This window comes from Lissotriton helveticus, chromosome 10 (genome assembly GCF_964261635.1).
Source record: "Lissotriton helveticus chromosome 10, aLisHel1.1, whole genome shotgun sequence".
Classification (NCBI taxonomy): domain Eukaryota; kingdom Metazoa; phylum Chordata; class Amphibia; order Caudata; family Salamandridae; genus Lissotriton; species Lissotriton helveticus.
Window position 1 is genome coordinate 28,963,394 of NC_136071.1, and position 14,052 is coordinate 28,977,445.

Here is a 14,052-nt window from a genome sequence, read left to right on the forward strand (position 1 = left end):
ATGCTTTGCACACTGCCTCTGAGATAAGCCTGTCTGCTCGTGCCAAGCTACCAAGGGGGTGAGCAGGGGTTATTTTAGGAGTGTCCCCCCTTACCCTGACTAGAGGCAAGGTCCCTATTTGTCACAAGTACCTACCTGTGCCAACTAGAGACCCCCAAATCTAACAATCACGTCACACCACAAGCATCAATTCAAAGGACCCATTACTGGATGGAATCACCTGCCAGTAATTTTCGGAAGGGAACCAATAAATGAGTAATAACATAGGGACATACTCTTGCGCCATGCACTCGTATATAAAATTTAACTGTGCCACCTGGCGGCATGGAAGGAAAGACGGATGTAATAACTTGGCATAAGGTGGAAGTCACACAGTGGTATAGTGATGGGGTATCACTGCGTGACAGTACGTGGAGGTAGCGCATGTTGGCTTAATGTGGGTGGCACCGAGAACTGTGCAAGGGGACACTACTGCCTGGTATTAGGAAGTGGGGGCAGCACAGATTGCCATAGGTTGGGTATCGTACCGTGCAAGTCTGCCGTGCTGTGGCTGCTCTGGCACAGGTAGGGCTCCTCCAAGGGGTGTAATGATAACAGACTGGATGGCAGGGGGTTGCTCCCGGAGTTGTAGGGGAACAGAGGCTGCTGCTTGATGTAGGGAGGCCCCCAACCAGTCCGCCGGTAGAGGCTGAGCTGGAGTAGACAGGATGGGGCTCCATCACCCCTCTGTGTGAGCTATGGGAAGCCATGGTGGGAGTAGGCGTGCCCGCGGCCACCGTGCATCCCCCCATGTTGGAGTGCCCCCCGTTGGAGGTGAGGTGGGACAACGAGTGCAAACTCCAGGTCCATGCCATCCACGTTGCCGGGCAGGTGGCCGGTCATCATGCTCATGCCGCCGTCCAGCCTCAGGCCGTTGGGGGCTCAGGCCATTCCGCCTGCTGAGCCCTGAAAGCTGTATGAGTCCAGGATGTGGTTGAAGCCCAGGCCAGTTATCATGCTCTACGTAGGCATGAGTGCCAGCAACTTGCAACGGAAGCCGCAAGGCCACTGGCAGGAGGAACCCTCCTCAAACATGACCTCGGAGGCCAGGTCGATGGCCCAGCAGTAGCCCTTGCCGGGCTGGCCTTGGACAGCTTGATGAAGCACTTGTTGAGTGACTGGTTGCGATGCACTGAGTTCTTCCATCCCTGGTAGGAGTCGCAGAAAAAGGGAAGCGGCACTGCGCTGCAGGAACTGGTAGATCGAGCTTGGCGTCAGCCGCTTGCTGGGCGAGCTGTGGATGGCCATGGCGATCAGCGCAATGTACGAGTAGGGTGGCTTCTTGGGCCGCCATATGTCGTCTCTGCTCTTCTTCGCCTTGGTGGCGTAGACGAGGCGCTCTCCAGGGCAGGGGCCGGCCCTCCTAGGTGCTTGCTTGTCAGGGGCAGGGGACATGGGGCTGCTGGATCTCGGCCATCATTGGGTGTATGTGGGTCACCACTGTGCGTCTGATGTGGGTCTCGACCCTTAGGTTAGGGTGTCAGTAAACTCCACTCTGCCAGCGGTGGTGTAGTTTTACTGAACTCCACGCTCCAAGCGCAACACAGAGTAACAAAACTCTGCGAACTCCGCCAGCGAAGTGGAGTTCACCGCCCACCCCGAGTTGCTATCAACTATCATCATGCCCTTAGGGCATGTATGTCTGCAACATGTGCACCCACACACGATTGAGGGGTGCAACAGGGTGTCAAAGTGACACCCTGCCACCCTTCAATGTTTCCCCCAATTACCGAATCGGTATTTACCGATTCGGTAATTGACATTCATTCCTATGGGCCTCCAGGCCCATAGGAATGAATGGCAATTACTGAATCGGTAAATACCGATTCGGTAATTACCGAATCTTACCGATTCGGTAATTTAAAAAGAGAAATTACCTACATCCCATTTACCTACTCTTAAATACCGAATCACTATGATTCGGTATTTAAGAGTAGGTAAATCGAGATTACCTACATCTGACCCTAGGTGATTTGCTCAGAATCACAGGAGGTTTTGGCGTCGTTACCGAGACTCGAATGCTACAAAGACACCGGAGAGCAAATGCTTGGTGTCTCTGGAGACAGTCTCAGTATGGAACTGGAGGTAAGTGGACTACTGATCTTTTGACATTCTTGCTCGTGCTAAAAGGATTATTTTCACTCTGAGGACACAAGTGCTTCCACGGTCCGTCAACTTGGGACATTAGTAGTATTTGGGCAAAGGTCCCACCCCATTAGTACCCAAGTAATACCTGAAAGCAGAAATTCTCTGCCGAAAGTCGACCGATTTCCTTTTTGTAACCTGACTTTGGCCATGTTGTCCCACCTGCGTTGCTATTTTTGTAACTTTCCGATCGTGTGAGGAAGTAACAAAATGTTGTTATTGAAAGCAGCAAACTGTACAGCATGTGGTGGAAGGTGTATCAATTAAAAAAGTTGACGTAACCCAGCATCCCTGATTGTACCGAAGAGTACTCACCACCTTCCTGCATACAAACAGTGCTAGCAGCAGAGTGGGCTAAAGAACGGTGATGGATTAAACCCAGATCTGTTGACTGGGTGTGAGTGTTTGATTGGTTCAGATGCTCTGTCCATTACCACCCCCTTTTGTACTGCTTTGTTTGCCATAAGTTGGCAGGGTATGCTCAGACGTGAGTCCCTTGCTCACTTTGCCACTGGATTCAAGCAAGCCTGGCTGAAGAGGGCTGAGATGCCAGAAACCGGTCCTAGGAAGCTTGTTTCCGGTCCAGGGAAGGCATGGCTTGGCAGTTCGGGCTGGACTGTTCCCATGAGGCACAGGGTCAGACTGATTTGCATATGGCCATGTCTGAACTGGGGTGGCAGAGTGGGCTAAAGTGCGGTGATGGATTAAACCCAGATCTGTTGACTGGGTGTGATTGGTTCAGATGCTCCGTCCATCACCACCCCCTTTTGTATTGTGGTTTTAAACCCAGCGGCCCTGATAGTACTGAAGAGTACTCACCACCTTCCTGCACACAACAGTTCTAGCATTTGTTTTATCTGAAAAGCGATATTAACAAAAATGGTAGCACATCACAATCTAATTCATCTTCAGCCCCGATAAATAATTCGCTGTTTTCATTTCAGAATTTTGCAAATTCGCTGTAAAGAATCCAAAGTGATATAGAAGTGGATAGGAAGGCCTCGGGCTATTTCTGCAGGCTTTGCAGTGGTTTCTGATGGTTGTCAATGCCACATACCTACCAGTGACAAGAATCCCTTTTCACTGCTGCGCTCTGAATTATCTGATGTATTATTTTTGCCCTGCGGGGCAGCTGGCAAGAGACTTAACCCAGACAATTGAGGCTCCTCCTCCATGGTTGAGACAAGACTAAGGCAAGCGTAAGATCCGGGGTCAGGCCACGCCCCCGGAAGTGCCGCCATTTTGTGTCAGTTTCAGTGTCTGCTCAGGCCCGGCTGCCAGCACATTTACACGCCGAGGAAGCCGTTGTTCCTCTCAGTTCTCTTGGCAGTCGCGCTGTTATAATTAAGGTGCATACAAATGTGCTGCCGCAAGTCCAGCCCGCGCGGTGATTGATGAATTCCCACAGACTTTGTCAAATGTTCTTCTTAATGGCTGCCTCGCTCCGCGGGGACGCGCGCCCCTGGGCAGCCCTGGAAGCGGCGGGAAAGAAGCTCTCGCTCTGCGCTGCTCCGATCAATACTGCGCAGGGCGTTGTTCCTTTACCTCCTCTCGCCCCGGTTGTCCTCGCGGGCATGTTTTGAGCTGTCTCTAGACTCTGAAACGCTTTTGGGCATGCTGTCACCCCTTCCGCACCCAACGCAGAGCCTTCCTACTGGTTCCGACACGTGTTGGGCTATAGGGACCACTGGCGTGATGTAGGTGTGTAAAAGGCCACTTTAATAAAACAGGTGCACATCAGAAATCCATATATATCACTAGGCAACATGCCTTACAAAACCATGACCCTCGCTATACGTCCTTCGCTGCCTACCACATTGGCCTACGCCCCCCCCCCCCCCCCCCCAATTGTCTCCCACCACCAATAGCTCCACCTCAAATGCCGGTCACTGTTATCCTACTCTACATCCTGAGCTAACTTAGGGGCCCATTAGGATGGCGGGCGGATCACCACCGCTGGCCCGGCGGGGGCGATCCACCCGCCTTCCGTCCATGATTCACCCCCCGCCACATTAGGATGGCTGGGGGGTCCGCGGCGGACGGAAAGACCGTCCGCCGGTCGGAAAACTGCCACAATATGGTGGCGGTGTCTGTAAGACACCGCCATCCATATTATGATGAGGGCGGAGATTAGCCTTTCCATGCCGGCAACGCCGCCATGGAAATACATGTGGTCTTCGCTGTTGGGGGCCCGTAGTGGGATGTTGGGGATGTTGGGCGGGTGGGGGGTGCATGGAGATGTTGGGGGTGTGGGGGGTGCGTTCCCAGCATTGTGGCGGGCGGTGCTGTGAGCACCGCCCGCCACAATGCTTGGAATGGGAGATGCCACCTTGGCATCCTAATTGCAGGTGCAGGACCGCCGCACCCCTGGCGGACGGTCCCGTATTCCGTTACGGTGGCGGGCGGACTTTGTCCGCCCGCCATCGTAATGGACCCATAGTTGCTAAAACTGTAAACCTTTAACTTCCTGCCTTCTGCAAGCGTCCACTTACTCTCACCCTCCCTTTCAAACGGTTTGACCTTACCCCAACAACAATAACACCGATTCTCACCTATGGCAACATCTCAGCAAACCCCCACGTAGAAAAACTCCCCTCAAGAGTTTTTCTGCCCCCTTACCTGCAAAGGTAATCCACTGTAACTTTGTAACGGGGTACTGCCTACCAACCAGACTCCTGCCTACCATAACTTGACGCCTAAGGCTACTGGCCACGTCTCTCGTAACTGTATCAAATAAGGTTGTATGTCAATACAACGCAGTGTTTACACCGCACTACCATTAAAATGCTGGTTTTACAATGCAAGTCGTTACCACGACTTGCGCTGTCGGGTGCTGGACTTAGGAATAGTAAGATTTACTATTCCAACACCAGCCTACGTACAGTAGGGAAGGTGCTGGAATAGTAAATCTACTATTCCTTAGTCTAGAGCGTCCTCCAGCGCAAGTCGTGGTAACGACTTGTGTTGTAAAACCAGCATTGTAATGGTAGTGCGGTGTAAACACCGCGTCGTAATGCATGTTCCCCATCAAATAAAGATTGACAGATGTACTCCATCGCCCTGAAAAACTTCAACACCTCAAACGTTAACTCTGAGTGAGCAATGCCATCCTCTCCCTCATCCCTACAAACTTTCCGCAGCTCTCTACTCAATTTCTTTCTCCCATTGACTCTGGCAGCAGACCTCTTTGCCCCACTCTCTACTCTCTCCTCAACTCGGTCCACAGCACATGTGTTCAGGCCCATAATCACTTTACCTGTCTCAAGTACTCCTTCCTGGCTTCCATCAATGCCAACCCTTTGTCTTGCACAAGGTTATTCTCCCCTAAGTGAATAGCTAAAATGTTAGGACAACCATCACCCTCAGCTTCATGTCGCCCTGAGGCAACAGGGCCTGCCATAACATACACTCTTTTCCTTGAGAACGCACCTACAGCATATGCTCCCCAGACCCAAATCCATCCCTCGTCTTCTCACTCTCACTTGTCTCTATGCCCATTTCACAAACGAGTGTCCCACAATCCAGATGGTCATCTCGTCGGACCCCGAACAGACCTAAGAAACAACAACATAACAATTAGACGATACACACTTTGCATTTCCACCTACTGCATATATCGCCTATTGAAGTCCAATGACCACCTCCCCAATTGCATTATTTTGTCTTTGCCCAAACCCAACCTGTTCCTCTCTGTTGCCCCCTGTTGTAGGCAGCACTTTATGGTTGGCTGAAGGGATGCCCTCAGCCAGGCAGAAACTACCACTCCCGTCAAGGGTGGGTGATTACACGCGCTGTATAACCTGTGCTCACTCTTGGGTAGCTTGGCACTGAGCAGCCAGGCTTTAATTCAGAGGCAATGTGTAAAGCAATGGCACAGCAGTCTGTCACGATAAATACACAGAGCGTCACAAAGGAGACTTCACACAGGATGTATGTAAAAATGTTTGCATTCAACACACACATAGGCAATCTTTATAACATAAACATTAGGTACTTTTGGGCATAAAACTCATTTGGTAACATTACTAGCAGTACTAGTCCCACTCGTATTGTTATGATATAAATGGAATGCCCATTGGGGGCAATTCCTAATCTAACCCCTCCCCCCCGATGTATGATGTTACAATGCATGCTATTACAACGCATGCCTTTACAACGCAAGTTTTACAACGCAAGTTGTTACAACGACTTGCGTTGGGGGGTGCTGGATAGTGAATAGTTTAATTTACTATTCCAACTTCAGTCCCCGTGGATAGTAGGGAAGGTGTTGGATAGTAAATTAAAACTATTCCCTATCCTAGAGCGCCCCTCAGCGCAAGTCGTTGTAATGACTTGCGTTGTAATGGTTGCGTCGTAATGGTAGTGCGTTGTAACAGTTGCGTTGTAAAGGATGTTTCCCCTCCCCCACAGAGAGAGCTCTCTTATGCAGTGCGACACGCTGTCCACCTCAGGCCCACCCTGGCAATATTGATAACACAGTCCAACACAGTTATATTGTACACCACCGGCCACAACAATATAAAAAATATATATATACACAAAACAAGAAAAATTTTTAGCACCACAGCGGGCCGAAGTCATGCGGGTAAATCCAATGTCAAATGTATTGCGCTTTTGGCAGGAAATCAATGTATAAATCAACATCTCTGACCAGTGTCATGAATCACAGTCGGTTCTCAAACTATCATTTTCACTCGCACACACTCCCTCCGCGCTGCTACATGGTGCAACAGGTATCCAGTACAAGTCCGTACAGAAAGCTCCTGCACACGTGCACTCAGCACCCTAATGTGGTGCCACTGGTACCCAGCAGGTTAATGGATAACACTCTGCAGACTCGGTGGCCCCAGCCTCCCTCAACCCTCTAGTTCACCCCGATTGTCCTATACCCCGGATGGAAGATAACCAGCCCCGCCTCCCGGACACTAGGCTGTGCACAGCCGAAGTCACTAGGGGGGTGATTAGGATGGCGTGTGGATCGCCACCGCCTGCCCGGCAGTGGCGATCCGCCCGCCATCCCAACCCAAATTGTCCCCCACGCCATATTATAATGGCGGGGGCTATCGCGGCGGATGCAAAGTGTGTCCGCCGCTTTTCCGCCGGTCTGCAATCGTTCCAATTGCCAGCTGGGCGGACTTGGGCCTTAATATAATGGTGGTGCCTAGCAGGCACCGCCATCCATATTAGTATGTGTGTTTTTAATGGCCTTTCCATGGCGGCAAAAGGCTGGTGGGGAATTGCTTTGGGGGCACATAGCGGGCCCCCGGGGTGGTGGGGGGCTGCATTTGGTGGTTACCTATGGTACCCCCCTACATTGCCATGCACAAGGTGGCAGGCACTGCACGATGCCTGCCACGTTGTGCATGGCAATGCACAACATGGCACTTTGGCATTGCGAGCAGCACCCGCGGCAATGTCAAAATTGCGGAATACGACCGCCAGGGTAGCGTTCACATCCTAATTAGCGGTGAGGGACCGCTGCACGTCTGACGGCCGGTCCCAGCACTGCTAGTAAGCCCCTTAGTCTTGGCCCTCGGGAAGCAGGTGGGAATATGTAACACGTTTTAATTAGGGGGTAGATGTAAAAATGGGGAGTTCAGCAGCCACGCAGGTAGTCTTCCCGCAGGTCTCAAAACACAATGGAGTCACGCAGTCTCTTGACCAACTGTCTCAGAAGCGTTCCTTCACCCTAGTCAATCTCTCTTGCTGCTACCTGGCGCCAAGATGTCTTCAGGAGGGGCAGGTGGGAAGAGGGCTGTTAGTCTGCAGCGATGAGGATCACAAAGTGAACAACCGATGAATAGGGAGTAACACAGAGGAGGCTCTCGATAGGATGAGTCACCCGAAAGGTACACGATGATCAGGGTCGTGCCCAGGCAATCCGAGCACAGGGTCTGGTGCGCCTTGGTATGAGGCGTACAAGCCACTTCAGATCTCATACACGATGAGTTGCAAGTTCCTTACCTCCGTGGAAATGAGGCACTGTGACCTGTGCATATTGATATGGGTTGCACCAGGCAATTTCCGGTCACACACAACAAAGAGTTGCAAATTCTGTACCTCCCCGGAAAGGAGGCACCACATCTGGTGAATGACGACCAGGTTGGACCAGACCAATTCGGTCACAGGCACAAGTTCAACAGAGCCACATGAGATAGAATGAGGTACCACTGTGGGTACACCCCCACCTTCAAGGGTCGCACCCTGTGAATTGGACATTGCACGCAATGAGCATGCAATTAGCGTGTCCACGAGAGAGATGCGGCACAATCGAAGAATCGGGTCACCGTGGATCCCGCAACCAGTGAATCCGCCCACCGCCAACTAGATGCTTATGAGTGTTAGGGTTCCTGCAATACAGGAACCACACACCTTTGATAATAAGTTGTTAGTTCCAGGCTCAGACCTCGCTACTCGTTGGGATTTGGTAGCCGATGTGGGCACTTGAGAGTGCCCGCTCTCCAGATGTCAGGTAGATGGTGTCGGTCCCTCATGGGAGATCTTTGCTGCCCCTAAGAACCCCAAGAGAACAGGAGACCCACCGACGGGCCCTTGGAAAGCACACTTTGGTGTTGAGACGGAATATTAAGTAAAAAATATCTACTGACATTAATATTGAGTGAAAAATATAATGGCATGGAAATATGTGCAAGACTATTGTTGTCAAGAATATCGATTTTAAGGTAAGTAATGTTAATTTTTATTTTTTGTTGTGTATTTTGTTATATATTTTATATGTATGTATATATTATCGTTTTTTGGTTTAAATATGGTTTGTTTTTTAATATTTGTAAATTTTTTAGTAGTTAATAAATGTATATTGAAGTAATTTTTATTATTTTTGGCACCGTGGCAGGTTGTGGGTTTATAGGGGTAAATGGTGGGAAATCATTTAATTATAACAAATGAATGTTTATGTTTTTAATAAATATTACTCATTTAAATAATACATAATAATTAATTTTGGTAATTGTGTAATTCATTTTTTTAAACTGTTAATTAATATTTATTATTTAATTGGTAATTATGTTAATTTTGTAAATAATGTTTTTGATGTAATTTTTATATATGGGTTGTGGAGTTATAGGGTTAGAGGTTGGAAAGTTATTTATTTTAATTTTAATCGTCAATCAGTTGTTAATTCATGTTAATTATGTAATTGATCATTAATCATGTTAATAGTGTAAGTTAAAAAAAAAATTATGAGTGGGCTGTGGGATTAATGGGTGTACATGGTTGTAAGATATTTCATAGTAACTAATTATTAATCAATATGAATAATATAATTGATAATAAATGAAGTTAATTGTGTTAGCATTTTTTTATTTTAGGTTTATGTTGTGGGATTTATAGGGGTATATAGTGGGAGGAAAGTATAACTTAACTTATTTTATGAATTAAATGTATTAATTAATATTTTTGAAGATACTTTTTATATGTATTGTGTTATATTTAAAAATTAAATGCAATATGTTTTTTTGTATGTAAAATAATACAGGCTCCCATTGAAAAAAGTGGGTGGGTGGGGAAAATCTTGCACCATGTGGTGGGTACCCCATTTTGCCTGCCACACTGTGCATGGTTGGGAAGGAGAGTCCCTTGGATACCCCCATAGACCCCATCCAGAAGCCCAAGGGTAAAGTCCAATTTCCACAGCTGTTTCGTCTCGGCCAAACGGATTCGAACGGCTAACCGAATCGGTCATCGTACTCTCTCGTTCGGAAACCGTCCCCATTGGGTTGTACGATTCGGCTCTGAATGACGCGGGCTGCCTGAATCCTGTTTGGAACCGATTCGGACAGCCCGGACAGCTTCCTTACATCATTCTCGGACGTCAGGAAGGGTGACCAATTAGGTCAGGAACATAGGTCCCGATTCGGATTCGCAGAATCCGAATGCCATTCAGAGCCTTTCCTGATGACATCTTAATCGGCCCCCAAGTGTGACATCCTACTACTAGCCAGTGCCTTACCCGACCCGGGTATGTGGTGTACCTGTTTATGGGGTGCACTGAGGTACGGCACCTGAACCCATCACGTACGCGCTTCCTGCCCGGCGCGTGCACACCTTCCCTCTGCAGTAGAGGGGGAAGGTGCCCAGATTCCTAAGCTCATATGGAGAGTCAGCAAAGACTAGGAGGAAAAAGCTAAAAGTTTGGGTTCATTTCCCCTAAGAAGTGCCATGTCCAACACTTCCTCTGTCTGAAATGAGTGTGTCTCATAATCCTTCAAAGGCAGGTTCAAACTGTTTAAAGGCTTGCGCAACACAGACAACAACTGGAACGCAGTCGCCTTGGACCCCTTCTGATGCCTGAAAACCTCCCCTTCTCTTTCCTACACTTGCTCCTGCAACCACTGGAACCAGTACACAGGACAGCATCTACTTTCTAAGCACACCAGAGCTGCACAATACTTCCTCGTCCTCTTTTATCTGTTTTTGTCCTTCCCATGTATAACTTCAAACCAGTGAGTGTTTGATTGGTTCATGTTGGACCTGGGCCTCTTGGCAGGGTCATCCCTAAACTTTTTGCCTTCCTCCAATACTCTCTCTGACCTGTTTTTGTTGGTTTAATGACTCTGGGCACTTTGCCACTGCTGACCAGTGCTAAAGTGCATATGCTCTCCCTGTTGTAAAGTGTACATATGATTGATGTCCATGATTGGTTCATTGGATTTACTGTTAGTCCCTAGTAAAGTGCACCAGGAGTGCCAGGGCTTGTGAATGCCAACACTGCTAGTGGGCCTGCAGCGCTGGTTGCGCCACCCACAGAAGCAGCCTTAAAATGTGTCTAGGGTCTGCCATTGCAGAACCTGCGTGCAGTCTGGTACTGTCATGCTAGCTGGGCAAGTGCACACACTTGCCAGCCCCTGAACCTTCCCTTAACTTCATATTAGTCACCCCTATGGTAGGCCTGAGGGCAGGGTGCATTGTAGTGTAAGGTAGAACATGCCCTGATGTGTGTGGCATGTTCTAATAGTGAATTACTACCAAAGTCGTTTTTCACTATTGTAAGGCTACCTGTTCCCTTCTAGGCCAGATGGGCTGCTGGAATTATTACACTCTATAATCCCAGCAGGCTCAGGGAACATGGTAGAAATTCATGTTTAGTATGCCTGAACTCAGAATAATAAAATACTTCTTTTAGTAAAGTTTATTTTAATATCCTGTGTTTGCAAATGCTACTTTTAGAAAGTTAGCATTTGCTTGCCTAACCATTTCAGCCCGCCTCTGCTTGGATGTGGATCTGACTGTCTGGTGTGTGTGAGTGACAGGGCTGGGAGTTGACAGGTAGTGAATAGCCAGATGACACCTTAGTGGGTGGTGGGAGTTTCCCCTGAATGATGCATCAGGCTGTGCTCTGCCTCCACAATGCTGGCTCCGCCCTCCTGGGGAGCGACTGATGACTCAGCCTGCACCTGGCCCAGGAAGGACCGAAGCTTGTCAACAAAGTGCTCAGGCCACTCCTGCCCTCACAATGCCGGCTCCGCCCCCCTGGGGAGCGGCTGATGTGCCTGCACTCACACTGAATACAGAAGCCAGAAGTACCCACAACAAGTACTCAGAGACTGGAGCAGTTATGCAGAGGCCCCCCTGGCTTGCTAGAACAAAAGAAACTGGGTATAAAAGAAGGAGCCCTGCTCCTTGTAAATTAGATCCAGTTTGCGCAAAGAAGAAGCTCTGCCTGAAGAGAAGGACCCTGGAAGCTGCATGGAGAAGTACTGACTCTGACCCCAAGAGACTGGCCTGTGGTGGGTGCCTTGCTGCTGAAGGAGAGCAGGAGAAGAAAGACGGAAAGACTTTGCTTTTATTCAACTTGTGCCAAACTCTGCTGAAAGATCTCCAAGGGCTTGCTGCTGAACTTGCCCCCTGACCAGCGCCCCAGGAACAGTGGGCGCTACCCCCGTCTGGAAGAGGAACAGCTGCTGTGTATTGTCGACTCTGCATCACCGCCCTAAAGGACCTGTGCTAACCCCTGTCCTGCCAAGCACCGTAATTTCCTGCCGTCGCAGCTCGCACCGCAAAGGTCAGCCTGTCTGACCCCAGCCCCGTGACTGCCTCCCCGACCGGAAGAGACAACGCAAAGCAGAGGACCTGTCCGGTCCGATCACCACCTTCTGCTGCCCCCGCGCTGTGGAAAGTGAAGAGGAGACGGACTTCAGTACGTGTGCCCATCGGGAGGAAAGAGCCCTGCAGAGACCCTCGCAATCCGCTGCACCCCTCTCCAGGCGAACCCAAGACGCAGCCCCTGCCTGTAAGCCTGTGTCCCCTGAACACCGCCAACCTCGAGGTTAGTGCTCCTGTGGTCTCCGTGCCACGTCACCCTCCTGGAAGGCACCACAACAGGGACGTCTGCCTGGCATCGGCCGCACCGAAGCTGAAAAGGACACGAAGGTATTGTGTGCTAAGCAAGCAGCATATTAGCCCGCGCTGTGTGCTCCCAATTGTATGCCCTGCCTTGCTCTGCCCCCCCAGGAGAGGCCGCACCGCACTGTGAAGGGTGCCTTGCCTCGGAGATCCTCCGCTGTCAGAAGGGACCCCTCTGCACTGACAAGTCCTGAAAGAAAGCATTCCTGAAGGTGCCTTGGCCCCAGAGGCTCCTCTGATCGCCTGCTTGCTGCTCTGCTCCGAGCTCAGCCCCCACCTCTGGAAAAGGCCCAGGGTTTCTTCGAGGCCCTCTCTGGTGTCCATTCCAAGCCTACCGCGAGATGCGTGAGAGTTGGTAGGGGCCGAGTCAGTTTCACCCTTAAAGGCAGGAGAGGCGCTGCAAGGCGCTCCGAAGGCCGAGGAGGGTCCCAAAGCCCCAGAACAGAGAGAGGCTTTCTCTTTGAAAGGAAAGAACACTGAGAGAACTGTGAAATTAGGAGATTTATAACAAAAGCGCCTTAACAGAGAAATCTCCATTTTTGAACTACAAGGAAGTGAGAAAACATTCAGAAGTGCATATAAAGACTTGTACATTACTAAAAAGAACTGTGGCAACATAAATAAGAGTAACTGGAACCTCGCAATCCTTTAAAGTAACAAACTGTATTTACAAGCCTGATTTTAAAAATATATAAAGAGAATATATTTTTTTACTACAAAACAGTTTGGTGTCATTGTGTGGTGGGTTGGTTGTGGTGGTATGATATTGCAAATGTTTAACCCTATGTGCCCCAGAGATTAGCCTAGACTGCTTGCGCCACACTACCTAGAGGGTAAGCAGAGGTTGTTCTTAGAGGTAACCCTCAGCCCTGACGAGGAAGAGAGAGGCCCTGTTTGTCGCCAGTGCTGCACTGCGCCAACCAGAGACTCCCCCTTCCTACAGTTCAGATGCTCCGTCCATCACCACTCCCTTTTGTACCACTTTTTTTGCCATAAGTTGGCAGGGTATGCTCAGACGTGAGTCCCTTGCTCACTTTGCCACTGGATTCAAGCAAGCCGGGCTGAAGACGGCTGAAATGCCAGAAACCGGTCCTCGGAAACTTGTTTCCGGTCCAGGGAAGGCATGGCTTGGCAGTTCGGGCTGGACTGTTCCCATGAGGCACAGGGTCAGACTGATTTGCATATGGCCATGTCTGAACTGGGGTGGCAGAGTGGGCTAAAGAACGGCGATGGATTAAACCCAGATCTGTTGACTGGGTGTGAGTGTTTGATTGGTTCAGATCTTCCGTCCATCACCACCCCCTTTTGTACCGCTTTTTTCGCCATAGGTGTGGCAGGGTATGCTCAGACGTGAGTCCCTTGCTCACTTTGCCACTGGATTCAAGCAAGCCGGGCTGAAGACGGCTGAAATGCCAGAAACCGGTCCTCGGAAACTTGTTTCCGGTCCAGGGAAGGCATGGCTTGGCAGTTCGGGCTGGACTGTTCCCATGAGGCACAGGGTCA

General features: G+C 49.8%; 1 pseudogene; it reads right to left on the reverse strand.

Moving 5' to 3' along the window:
• Positions 1–468: 468 nt before the first annotated feature.
• LOC144785316 (forkhead box protein F1-B-like) overlaps positions 469–14,052 on the reverse strand; it is a 123,549-nt pseudogene continuing 109,965 nt past the window's right edge.